Source organism: Panthera tigris, chromosome D4 (assembly GCF_018350195.1).
Source record: "Panthera tigris isolate Pti1 chromosome D4, P.tigris_Pti1_mat1.1, whole genome shotgun sequence".
Taxonomy (NCBI): domain Eukaryota; kingdom Metazoa; phylum Chordata; class Mammalia; order Carnivora; family Felidae; genus Panthera; species Panthera tigris.
Window position 1 is genome coordinate 11,690,314 of NC_056672.1, and position 13,198 is coordinate 11,703,511.

A 13,198-nucleotide genomic window follows, 5' to 3' on the forward strand; every position below is an offset into this window, starting at 1 on the left:
GTCCATTATGAAGGTGTTCACACAAAGATGACATTTATTTACTTATTCATTTATTTTTAATTTAATTTTTTATTTTTAAAAATTTACATCCAAATTAGTTAGCATATAGTGCAACAATGATTTCAGGCGTAGATTCCTTAGTGCCCCTTACCCAATTAGCCCATCTGCCCTTCCACAACCCCTCCGGTAACCCTCAGTTTGTTCTCCATATTTACGAGTCTCTTCTGTTTTGTCCCCCTCCCTGTTTTTATATTATTTTTGTTTCCCTTCCCTTATGTTCATCTGTTTTGTCTCTTAAAGTCCTCATATGAGTGAAGTCATATGATTTGTGTCTTTCTCTGGCTAATTTCACTTAGCCTAATACCCCCAGTTCCATCCACGTAGTTGCAAATGGCAAGATTTCATTCTTTTTGATTGCAGAGTAATACTCCATTGTAAATATATACCACATCTTCTTTATCCATTCATCCATCGATGGACATTTGGGCTCCTTCCATACTTTGGCTATTGTCGATAGTGCTGCTATAAACATGGGGGTGCATGTGTCCCTTTGAAACAGCACACCTGTATCCTGTGGATAAATGCCTAGTAGTGCAATTGCTGGGTAGTAGGTTAGTTCTATTTTTAGTTTTTTGAGGAACCTCCATACTGTTTTCCAGAGTGGCTGCACCAGCTTGCATTCCCAAGATGACAATTTTTTTAAATGGATAAATAAATAAATGATAAAACTGAACACTCTCATTTATGGAAGGAAAGCACATTCTTTCTTAATTATTTGCTAAGGCAGAATTCTTTTCCTCATGAAAGACGCAGTTTGAGTTTTGCACGAGGCCATCATAGATTAGAATCACTTCGTAAGAGCTGTATGTTAAATGCGTAAAAAATTCCTACAGAAAACGAAACTTTAAACAAAACGTGCCGTTTATGAAGTTTCGTGTCACTTTCACCCAAGTAAAACAGCTTCCACCGGGTAGCAAGTTTAACTTGATTTTTTGTCGCTGTTGTTAAGCTCAGGTTTCATTTCTTACTTTGAGAGGGCAGCGTAGTAAGTTTTATCACGCGTCATTAGAAATACAATTTGTCAGAACAAAGACTGTTGTGTAAGTATAATTACATCTTCCTGTATGATTAAATGAGGGCTGTATTGTAGCTTTTCTCAGCCGCGGCAGCTGTAGCAAACCACGTTCAGCCCATAAAAGAATTCCTGTGACTAACTGGTACTAATTGTTTACAGAACCGCCAGTGGGAGTAATATTCATGAACACTCTGGAAATGAAATATCCCAAGACCAAGTGGTTTATCCCTTGTTGTCACCACTCTGTAGTGGTTAGATTATATTAATTGTATGACCAGGCCAAGTGAAGCGAGAGTTCTTAGTTTTTTGTTGTTGATATGGAAAGGTAACTGCATTCCTGTGTTTGGGCCTCTCATCTTGTAAATGGGAAACTGAGGCTTCAAGAGCTGTTGAAGGCTTATATAAGTCACTGACTTTTTGGCTCACACACCCCTATCACATTTTAAAGGACACCCTACAATATATATGAGTACACACTAATTTCTAAATGGCATATTTTAATGTAACTTAAAATATATTAGTTCTCAGGGTGCCTTGGTGGCTCAGTGGGTTAAGCGTCTGACTCTTGATTCGTCTCAGCTCATGATTTCATGGTTTGCGAGATTGAGCCCTGTGTGGACCACACTCCCTGCTGACAGTGCAGAGCCTGCTTGGGATTCTCTCCCTCCGTCTCTCTCTGCTTCTCCTCCTGCTCTCTCTCTCAAGAATAAATAAACTTAAAAAAAAAAAAAAACTAGTTCTCAAAGTATTATGACTATTTAAAAATAAACACTCAAACCAAATTTTTAACAGATAAGAGAAAAAAGGAAATAGATGGTTTAATATTTTCTTTCCAGACCCCAAACATTTTTTTATAAGTTTATTTATGTATTTTTGAGATAGAGACAGAGAGAGAGAAAGTAGGGGAGGGGCAGAGAAAGAGGGAGAGAGAGAATCCCAAGCAGTCTCTGCACTGTCAGTGCAGAACCTGATGTGGAGCTCGAACTCACAAACCGTGAGATCATGACCGAAGCCTAAACCGAGAGTTGGATGCTTAACCGACTGAGCCACCCAGGTGCCCCTCCACCCCAAAGATTTTTGATGTGTACACACTGCTTTGGAGACTACTGATTTAGGTCATTCAGGTTAAAAACAAAAACAAAAACAAAAACAAAAACAAAAACTAAGAAACTTGCTGTTGAGGAGAGAATCTGTAGAAGAAAGGTTCAAGATTTAGGGGGAGGGGGTAGAGTTTGGGATACTTACTCACTATGGATATCTAGGTTAATCAGGATTAACACATAATGCCTCCCTCTGTTTTACTTCCCTTTTATATAGGAGTCTGTTTAGACAAGGAACAGCCCAGCTGCTAGAGCATATTCACTGGGAAAAATATAGCTTGAAGAAGTCAGGGAGGTGGCTAAGTCAGAACTTTTTCAGAGTGACAGAAATGCAACTAAAACTAAATTTCACAAGAGTCAATCTATTAGCTTGGATAGAAGTGTAACTGGGATCTCCCGGGATGATCGTGGCCTTAGACGTGGCTGGGTCCAGAAGCTCAGATGATCTCATCGCATCTCTGTTGAGACAGCTCTTCCTAAGTGCACTCGATGAGCCCTCCTCGCACTGTGGCGGGGAACATGAGTGCCGACAGTCCTGGTGTCCCGTCTCCCCTGGTCAGCAGCTCCGACAGGAAAGGGGCGTTTCTTTCTGAACGTCATATTTTCATCCCAGGGAAGACTGGCCCATGCCTACCATGACTCATTAGGTGGGCTACTGTTAAGGACATCCCACCTTTAACCCGTGGAAAGAGGGCTAGAAAGGCCCTTCGAGCTGAGGGGAGACATTTACAACTACAAGGATGGGACAGGGTCTGAGCATATCCAGACAATATACTTTCACGCCATGAGAGCTCGCCTGTGTTGTGTTATAGAAGTATTTAAAAAGATATTTAAAGGGGTGCCTGGGTGGCTCGGCCGGTTAAGCGGCCGACTTCGGCTCAGGTCATGATGTCTCGGTCTGTGAGTTCGAGCCCTGCGTGGGGCTCTGTGCTGACAGCTCAGAGCCTGGAGCCTGTTTCAGATTCTGTGTCTCCCTCTCTCTGACCCTCCCCCGTTCATGCTCTGTCTCTCTCTGTCTCAAAAATAAATAAACGTTAAAAAAAAAAATTAAAAAAAAAAGATATTTAAAAACAACAACAACAACAACCCAAACAGAATTGTTTTTCTATTAACTAATCTTTGCTATTGACTCAAGCAAGGAGTTTATAGCCTTTGGAAATGTGTGCTATAAAATGACAACCGGAGCTCCTTACTTGTCAAAGCGCAGCCTTTTGAAGAGAGGTATTTGTAGGAGCAAATCAGCTTCTGATTTTAGTTCATCCAGAGGCCACGCGGGTTTTTTGGACCAATTATTTCCAGACCTTGAGATAAATCACCTCCTGTGCCATTAGTACTTGAAGGATTAGCGGCCTCAAAGATTTATGTGCGGATTAATTGGGGAGTGTACGTTAGATTGCTGTGTTTAGAACCACGGTTGTCCTGCAAGTCATTTTCGTTAGTGCTTTAGTCAAAATTCTTTAGCCTTATATAATACTGACGTTGCAGGGAAATCCGAACGAGCCCTTTCTTTTTTTATTTATTTGTGGCTTGGCCTCAGCCTGCACTCTAGAGTTTAATAGCTAGGGGTACACGGAACATGTGGCAGCACAGGGGCATCAGGTAGTGCAAAGATGACTTCATTTGCTTCAGCTGAGCGGTGCCCGAAATTGACATGACCTTGTACTGAGAGAGACAAGATGAGGTACAAGAAATACATGGCTATTCTGGAAGCCGCGGTTGGTATCACCCCGCTTAACAAAAGGGAGCTTCTCCCTGAGAGCAGAAGACATGTGAACCTCTGGCAGCACCCCGGGTAAGCAGAGGAGACCAGAAGATGCTTTGTCTGTGTTTGGGTGAGGGGGGCGGGTTCTAGGTGGAGAAAAGGGTCATCCGTGTCCTGAGGGTCATAGACGGCGAATTGGTCATGGAGAACCTGTTTCTTCCTGGTAGACAGGGCCTTGCCAGACTGAATTAAAATAGTTAGTAATAAAATTCATGGTAATAATAAGTTTCAGAAAAATCCTAGTCTAACAGCCAAGAAGATGAAGTCATGGGTATTTTTACATTCAGATATTTTAATCTTCTGATTTTGACGTTTTTAAAAATATGGCCTGTATGTGTGCGTGGCAATTCTCAAAGATGAAGTAAGTGTGCCTTATTATTTTTTTTTCCCTACAATGCAAGTATTTTTCTGACTAAAGTGTACATGTGGAATGTTTCAGGTAAATACTTTTTATTTTACTTTACATGTCTTCCTAATGCCCCACTAATTGTCCATGCTGAAGAAGGGTTTAGATGTTCCTTTTTGAATAATTAGAGGCCTCAATTCCTGCTTTCTTCTCTAGAGTCCCTTTTTTTAAGTGTCTTTTACACATTGAAGAGAAGTTTAATTTAAGGTGTCTGTAAGGCAGATAGTATTTTTAGGGACTGAACTGAATTTTTCAACTGTATGAACCACACACATTGGCACTTACTCAAGGGTCAACTTGAGGTATCTGTAGAGCTAATGATACTTCTTTGTTAAAAGTGGAAAGTCACTAGCTTATTTAAAAACACTTTTTTTGGGTAGTTTTTGTATTTTTTGAGAGAGAGAGACAGAGAGAGCAAGCAGCAGAGAGGCAGAGAGAGAAGGAGAGAGAGAATCCCAAGCAGGCTCTGTGCTGTCAGTGTGGAGCCTGATGTGGGGCTTGAACTCATGAACCGTGAGACCATGACCTGAGCTTAACCAACTGAGCCACACAGGAGCCCCATCCCTAGCTTATTTTTATCATAGAAACAATATACATTCATTAGAGAAGATTTAGAAATATAGGGAAAAAAGGGGCAAAATCATCCATAGTCTCATCTCACTAAGAGAATAATTATAATCATTTAGGTCAGTAGTCTGCAATGGAGGGAAGGAGGGAGGACATTTGGCAATGTTTGGGCACAATTTTTTTTTATATTAAATATAATTTATTGTCAAGTTGGTTTCCATACAGCACCCAGTGCTCATCCTAACAGGTGCCCTCCTCAATGCCCATCACCCACTTTCCCCTCTCCCCTACCCCCTATCAACCCTCAGTTTGTTCTCAGTATTTAAGAGTCTCCTCTGGTTTGCCTCCCTCTGTCTCTGTAACTTTTTTCCCCCCATCCCCTCCCCCATGGTTCTCTGTTATGTTTCTCAGGATCCACATATGGGTGAAAACATATGGTATCTGTCTTTCTCTGCCTGACTTATTTCACTTAGCATAATACCCAATAGTTCCATCCATGTTGCTACAAATGGCCAGATTTCATTCTTTCTCATTGCCAAGTAGTATTCCATTGTGTATATAAATCACATCTTTGTTATCCATTCATCAGTTGATGGACATTTAGGCTCTTTCCATCATTTGGCTATTATTGAAAGTGCTGCTATAAACATTGGGGTACAAGTGCCCCTATGCATCAGCACTCCTGTATCCCTTGGGTAAATTCCTAGTAGTGCTATTGCTGGGTCATAGGGTAGATCTATTTTTAATTTTTTGAGGAACCTCCAAACAGTTTTCCAGAGTGGCTGCACCAGTGTGCATTCCCACCAACAGTGCAAGAGGGTTCCCGTTTCTCCACATCCTCTCCAGCATCTATAGTCTCCCGATCTATTCATTTTAGCCACTCTGACTGGTGTGAGGTGATATCTCAGTGTGGTTTTGATTTCTATTTCCCTGATGAGGAGTGACACTGAGCATCTTTTCATGTGTCTGTTAACCATCTGGATGTCTTTAGAAAAGTGTCTATTCATGTCTTCTGCCCATTTCTTCACTGGATTATTTGTTTTTCGGGTGTGGAGTTTGCTGGGTTCTTTATAGATTTTGGATACTAGCCCTTTATCCAATATGTCATTTGCAAATACCTTTTCCCATTCCGTCGGTTGCCTTTTAGTTTTCTTGATTGTTTCCCTTGCAGTGCAGAAGCTTTTTATCTTGATGAGGTCCCAATAGTTCACTTTTGCTTTTAATTCCCTTGCCTTTGGAGATGTGTTGAGTAAGAAATTGCTGCGGCTGAGGTCAGAGAGGTTTTTTCCTGCTTTCTCCTCTAGGGTTTTGATGCTTTCCTGTCTCACATTTCAGGTTCTTTCATCCATTTTGAGTTTATTTTTGTGAATGGGGTAAGAAAGTGGTCTAGTTTCATTCTTCTGCATGTTGCTGTCCAGTTCTCCCAGCGCCATTTGTTAAAGAGACTGTCTTTTTTCCATTGGATATTCTTTCCTGGTTTGTCAAAGATTAGTTGGCCATACATTTGTGGGTCCAATTCTGGGATCTCTCTTTTATTCCATTGGTCTATGTGTCTGTTTTTGTGCCAATACCATACTGTCTTGATGCTTATAGCTTTGTAGTAGAAGCCAAAGTCTGGGATTGTGATGCCTCCCGTTTTGGTTTTCTTCTTCAATATTACTTTGGCTATTCGGGGTCTTTTGTGGTTCCATACAAATTTTAGGATTGCTTGTTCTAGCTTTGTGAAGAATGCTGTATTTGGGCACAATTTTGGCTGTTATAACCTAGGGGGTTGCTTCTGGTATCTAGTGGATGGAAGCCAGGAATGCTGTCCAACATCCTAAGTACAGCCCCTCTACCCCCAACACAGTACAGCCCCAGTACAGCCCCTCTACCCCCAACAGTGAATTATCCAGCCCAATGGGGTGCCTGGGTGGCTCTGTCAGTTGAGCATCTGACTTCAGCTGAGATCATGATCTCAGGGTTCATGAGTTCGAGCCCTGTGCTGGGCTCACTGCTGTCAGCACGGAGTCTGCTTTGAATCCTCTGTCCTTCCTCCTCTCTCTCTGCCCCTACCCGACTCATGCTCTCTCTCTCTCAAAAATAAATAAACACTTAAAAAAAACAAAACAAAATAAAACAAAAACTTAAAAAAAAAGAATTATCAAGCCCCAAATGTCAATAGTGCTGCTGTTGAGACATTTGATTTAGTCAGATTTTCTTCCCATATGTAAAAAGTAGTTTTTATTAGAAACACATTAGATGTTTCTTTAAAAAATGTTAGGGATGCTTCAGAATGGAATCCTGAGGCCTCATCCTCATCATTATTAATTATTTTACAGATGTCTCGAGGAGGGAAGGAAGTGTATATGTGCACTGAGAGGGCAAGGGGTATATAGTGACTCTGGGAGTCCATGTGGGTTGATGTTTAGTGATGAAGACGTTCTGTAACGACCAAATTGTGACTCTTCAAGTACCCCCAAGAGGTTGGGCTTACTGGGGTCGGACGTTTGTCCTAGAATGGCAGAAGTTTACAGCCGGGAGGACCTCCTGTCAGGGATGGCAGACAGGTCTCCGATGGCCTGATGAAGCTAGGTGATGTGCGGGCTGCTCGTAGCATCAAGCTGGGGAGGCCCCCAGGTCAAGTCTGGGCTTAGCAGAGAAGGGGTATTGTGACTGACGAGAGATACTTGTTCTGGACAGAATGATACAGGAAATTGGAGAGGCGCAATGTGTGGCCTATATCGTCATCATTCCTTAATTCTAATTTTAGTCTTTGATTTTTACAAGTGTGGACTGAGCCTCTTTTGAGTCATCACGGTCGAGGGCTTGGCCCTCAGACAGCAGCTGGATGTTCTTAGTTTCTGGCTCAAGATCATTCGTTTTAAGGGATTTTCCCTAAACCCACGCAATTCAGATGTGTACATTGATTGCCGCATTATTCATTTCTTTTTGGAGATAAACTTTTGTAGCCATTGGAATGAGTAAGTGCCTTAAGTAGAAACATCTCTGCTTCTCCTCGTTTCCCTAAGTCAAGGCAAATAGAAGTCAAACGATTTGTTCCAAATGATTCTTAATAAAGGAAGTTGGATGCTGTCTCTCCCTTCTCTCTCTCCCTCTCTTACTCATTCTCCCTCCCTCTCTCTCTCCCTCATTCTCTCTTTTTAAAAAATTTTTTTAATGTTTATTTATTGTTCAGAGATAGAGAGAGACAGAGTCCAAGCAGGGAAGGGGTGGAGAGAGAGGGAGACACAGAATCTGAAGCTGGCTCCAGGCTCTGAGCTGTCAGCACAGAGCCCGACGCGGGGCTCAAACCCGCAAACTGCTAGGTCGTGACCTGAGCCGGAGTCCGACACTTCACCGACTGAGCTGCCCAGGCGCCCCTCTGTCCTTTTTTTAAGAGAACATTCCCTTAAGCCTGATGAAATGGTGCTGCATCACAGAACAACGAGATCTTTCTTGTATCTCTAAATACTTTGAGCTCTTTACACACACACGGACTAAACGTTGTTTTGCTGGTTCTCATTCTTTTGTTTGCTGACTCCCTCTTCACCTAACACAGTCTTCCTTTGGACATCTTCATATACCTCACTAAGTAGTCAACTCTCCTTTCCTGGAGATCCTAGGAGGGGTTATCTCCTGCTGATGAATTTCACCAATCCGTTCCAAATCTTTCAGGGTCACTTTGATGTCTTATTTTTCACATTTGTAATGGACATACGAATCTCTGTTAAAATGCAGATTCTAATTCTGTAGGTATGGTGGGGCCCGAGGGTCTACATTTTAACAAGCTTCCAGGTGCTGCTGTCAACCCAGGTGATGACCAGTCAGTGGTCCAGGCGATGTTGATGGTTCAGTCCATGAACCACACTTTGAGGAGCAAACTCCTAGAGACATGCTCTCCGTGAGCATGCTTGCTTTCCTCCTGACCTCAGACTTTTCTGATCTTCCTGAGGCCTTGCCATCCCCATGCCTCCCTCCTCTCTGCCGTTGTTAGAGATGTCAGTGGTGAGATGGCAGGTGGCTGGCGGTGCTTGTGTGGAGGGAAATCTGCCCGCGAGCATTCTGACCAGAGATCCCTGTTGGGCTGGTTGAGTAGACAGTGAAGCTGGTATTTTTTTTCCCAAGAATTCAGGCCCTTTCATTCTTTTTAAGAAATATTACAATTGCTGCGGCATGTAATACCGCGTAGTATTCAAGAACAGCTGCTTTTGCATTTTAAAACATAATTGGAAGTCAGGTCATGATTCAGTTTTCAAGACCTCAAGGAATTCATTCACGCCAACGCCCTCCTCCTTTGACTTGAGTACTTTGTCTTACTGTCTGCAAACAGGGCTGTGCTTGGACTTCTCTCTGCAAACTGTAGTCACATGACAGAACAGAACAACCAGCTACCAACCAATGACCATGTGTTGCAAGTTCACTGAAGCACAGTTCAGATTACTTCCGCATGCGCGCGTTCACCCCAATGCCCGCCACATGATAGGTGCTCAGCAAATATTTGCCAGTGCTTAACTTGGCTTCAGCATAGCCACAAATAAAGGGAAAAAAAGTGTTTAGGGGGCCCTCGGGCGGCTCAGTATTTTCAGTGTCCGACTCCTGATTTCAGCTCAGGTTCTGGTCTCACGGTTTGTAGGATCGAGCCTTGCATCAGGCTTTGCACTAGCTGTGGGAAGCCTGCCTGGGATTCTCTCTCACTGTCCCTTCCCTGCTTGTGCTTGTTCACTCTCTCTCTCTTTCAAAATAAATTTTAAAAAATGTTTAAAGGGATTGACATTCAAACACAGAAAAAATACTGATCCACCTATGGATTTTCCTTTTAATATTTGTCCAGTTTTTTTTTTTTTTTAATGTTTATTTTTGAGAGAGAGAGACAGAGCAAGAGCTGGGGAGGGGCAGAGAGAGAGGGAGACACGAAATCTGAAGCAGGCTCCAGGCTCTGAGCTGTCGGCACAGAGCCCGACACCGGGCTCAAACTCACGAACTGTGAGATCGTGACCTAAGCAGAAGTCGTTCACTTAACCAACTGAGCCACCCAGGTGCCCCTAAAATTTGTCCAGTTTTTCAATGCTAACTCATGTTACCCGACATTAATTTTACATATCTGCCAATACCATTGAAAACTAAGAATATAATTTAGTTCTTTTGCAAGCTATTATTAGATTTAAAAGTAGCCCTAGTCAAAGTACCCCTAATCAATGGTAGCATATTTTAGAAATGGTTGATTGTTATTGGTGGTTCCTATACGGTCAAAAACCTTGGGACTATTATAAAAGAAAGCTAAAACCAAGATGTTTTAGAAATGCAAAGATTCAAAACAGTTAAAAAGCAATCTGCTTCAATACAAGAAACAAGCACTTTTTGTGGCTGGGATACCTGTAGAAAAATTTTGTATTAAGGCCAAAAGCATAACCAAGCCCATCTTGATTTGCTGGCCACTTATTTATCTTTGGAAGTAATAATAGAAACCAGGCATGGGCTGGGCTCTAATCCTGTGGCTTGCTTTGTAGGCTGTCCAGATGGCCTTGCCTTAGCCAGTTCCTACATTTCCTGCTGATCCTTGCAGGAGAAGGGAAATGTGTCCCCTGCCTGTACAAATAAAATCGACACTATCTTTTATTTCTGTTTCATTGTGTAGAGAGGGTTTTGCACAGACACCACAATATCACTTTGTCTCGCAAGCAGAAGAGTAGGTCCAGAACACTCGAGAAGCCACATTCTTCCTCCCACTGACGTGACTGCCCTGTGTGAAGCTGCCAGGGCCCAGGCCTCGCTCAGAAGTGAGCTTGCCTCCTTGTGTGGTTTGAAAGCCATATGCAGGCTTTTTTTTTTTTTTAAGTTTATTTATTTCTTTTGACAGAAAGAGAGAGAGAGAGAGAGAGAGAGAGAGAGAGAGAGAGAGAGAAGGAGAGAGCACATGCGTGTGGGGGGGGGGGGCAAAGAGGGAGGGAGAGGGAGAATCCCAAGCAGGCTCCATGCTATCACTGCAGAGCCCAAACATGGGGCCTGAACCCATGAATTGTGAGATCATGACCTGAGCCAAAATCAGGAGTCGGACCCTTAACCGACTGAGCCACTCAGATGCCCCCATATTCAGGATTAATAAAAATGTGCAGAAGGGATGTTTCTTGGATTTTCTTAGAATGAGGGGTAAAAAAAAAAAAAGTGCCATCTTTTTTTTCTAATATTTTTTTAAATGTTTGCTTATTTTTGAGAGAGGGAGAAAGAGTGTGAGTGGGGGAGGGGCAGAGAGAGAGGGAGACACAGAATCCGAAGCAGGCTCCAGGCTCCCAGCTGTCAACACAGAGCCTGATGCGGGGCTCGAGTCCATGAACTGTGAGATCATCACCTGAGCCGAAGTTGAGCCACCCAGGCACCCCACCTTTTTTTAAATAGGTACATTAAAAAAAACTTTTTTTTTTTTTAATTTTAGAGAGAGAGAGAGTGAGAGATCGAGGGAGAGGGGCAGAGCAAGAGGGAGAATCCCAATCAGACTCCATGCCCAGTGCAGATGTAGGGCTTGATCCCACGATTCTGGGATCATGACTTGAGCTGAAATTAAGAGTTGGACGCTCAACCGACTGAGCCAACCAGGTGCCCCAAAGCCATCTTTTCTAATGGTGGGCAATCCATAAATATAAACATAAAGATGAGCCAGTATTATAAATGCTATGAAAAATGAATTTTCTTTTAATTTAAAATATTTTCTCTATTGTTTATTTTAAAACGGTAAATTTTTGGACACCTGGGTGGCTCAGTTGGTTGAGTGTCTGGCTGTTGATTTCAGCTTAGGTCATGGTCTCACCAGTTTGTGGGATCGAGCCCCATGTCGGGCTCTGTGCTGACAGTGTGGAACCTGCTTGGGATTCTCTCTCTGCCCCTCCCCTGCTTGTGCATGTGCGCACTCTCTCTCTCTCTCTCTCTCTCTCTCTCGTGTGCTGTCTCTCTAAATAAATAAATTGAATTAAATGATAAAAAATAAAATGGTAAATATTATTTACCATTGCACTTAAATATTATTAAGTGCATTTTACTGTAATTAAAAAAACTAGTTTTCTCTAGATGTTTTCCACCTGTTGAGTATTTTTTCATCTGAAAAGTGAATTCTTATAGGACCTTATTCCTTAGAATGATGGTGCCAAACTTTACGCGGGTACTCATTTTCTCCATTTTTTGAAGACTGAAAATACTAGGAGCAGTAATTCCACTCCTAGATACATACCTGAGAGGTATGAAAACTGTCTGCCTAAACACTTGTGCATAATAGCCCAAACGTGGAAACAACCCAAATGTGCACTGGCTGATGAAAATATAAATAAAGTATATCCATGCAATGGAATATTACTTGGCCATAAAAAGGAGTGAAATTCTGACACAGGCTACAGCTTGGATGGAACTCTAAAACATTATGCTAAGTAGATGAAACCAGTCACAGAAGGTCACATGTTTTTTTAAGTTTGTTTTTAGAGAGAGAAAGCGTGTGCAAGTAGGGGAGGCACAGAGAGAGGGAGACGGAGAATCCCAGGCAGGCTCCGCGCGGAGCCTGACGTGGGGCTCGAACTCATAAACTATGAGATCATGACTTGAGCCAAAGTTGGACACTTAACCGAGCCACCCAGGCGCCCCCAAAAGGCCATGCATTTTATGCGTTTGTTTATGAAGCATCCGGTACAGGTAAATCTGTAGAGACAAACTTAAATTGGTGGTTGCCAGGATGGGGTGGCCAGGTTGGGGAACCAGGGCAGTGCAGGATGAGGTCTAAGGGGTGCGAGGCTTCTTTCTTGAAGTAATGAGAATGTTCTAAAATGGATTATGGTGATGGTTGCACAACTCTGTGAATATACTAAAAGCCATGTTATAAATGGCTGAATTGCGCGGTATGTGAATTCCGGTGCATTTCCCAGAATCTCACGGTGCTGGGAGTGACCGTGTTGGATTTTTAAACGCACTGTCTTTTTCAGGGTGCGGAGTGCCGCATTACTGTCATCTCCCTGTGAGTGGGACTGGTACCTGGGCCGCACCTCCTGGAGTGAGCATTCCACAAAGCATAGACGTGTGCAAGCTGACAGCCTGCTTTACCAGGTACTTCATTTTTCCTCTCATCAACCTGGTCACCGGCTCTCCTCCTCCTAAAGTTTGGTGTAAATTATTTCACATCCTAGACAATGTCAAGGCCACCGTTTTCAATGTGGCTGATAGAGAAACTGTTCCATATCAGAGAAAATTTAATTGTAATATTTTATTTATCAAGGAACAGAAGCATCGTACCTGCATTTATGGTCTGAATTGTTAGGTATAGCTTTGCCATG

At 42.6% G+C, this 13,198-nt stretch overlaps 1 protein-coding gene across 1 annotated transcript in view; it reads left to right on the top strand.

Annotated features, from left to right (window-relative positions):
- The first annotated feature begins 12,945 nt into the window (after positions 1-12,945).
- Positions 12,946-13,198, top strand: part of TJP2 (tight junction protein 2) — a 97,847-nt gene continuing 97,594 nt past the window's right edge. Inside the window, exon 1 of the mRNA XM_042963372.1 lies at positions 12,946-12,971. The gene's annotated coding sequence lies outside the window, so the exon portion shown is untranslated. The remainder of the gene's footprint in view (positions 12,972-13,198) is intronic.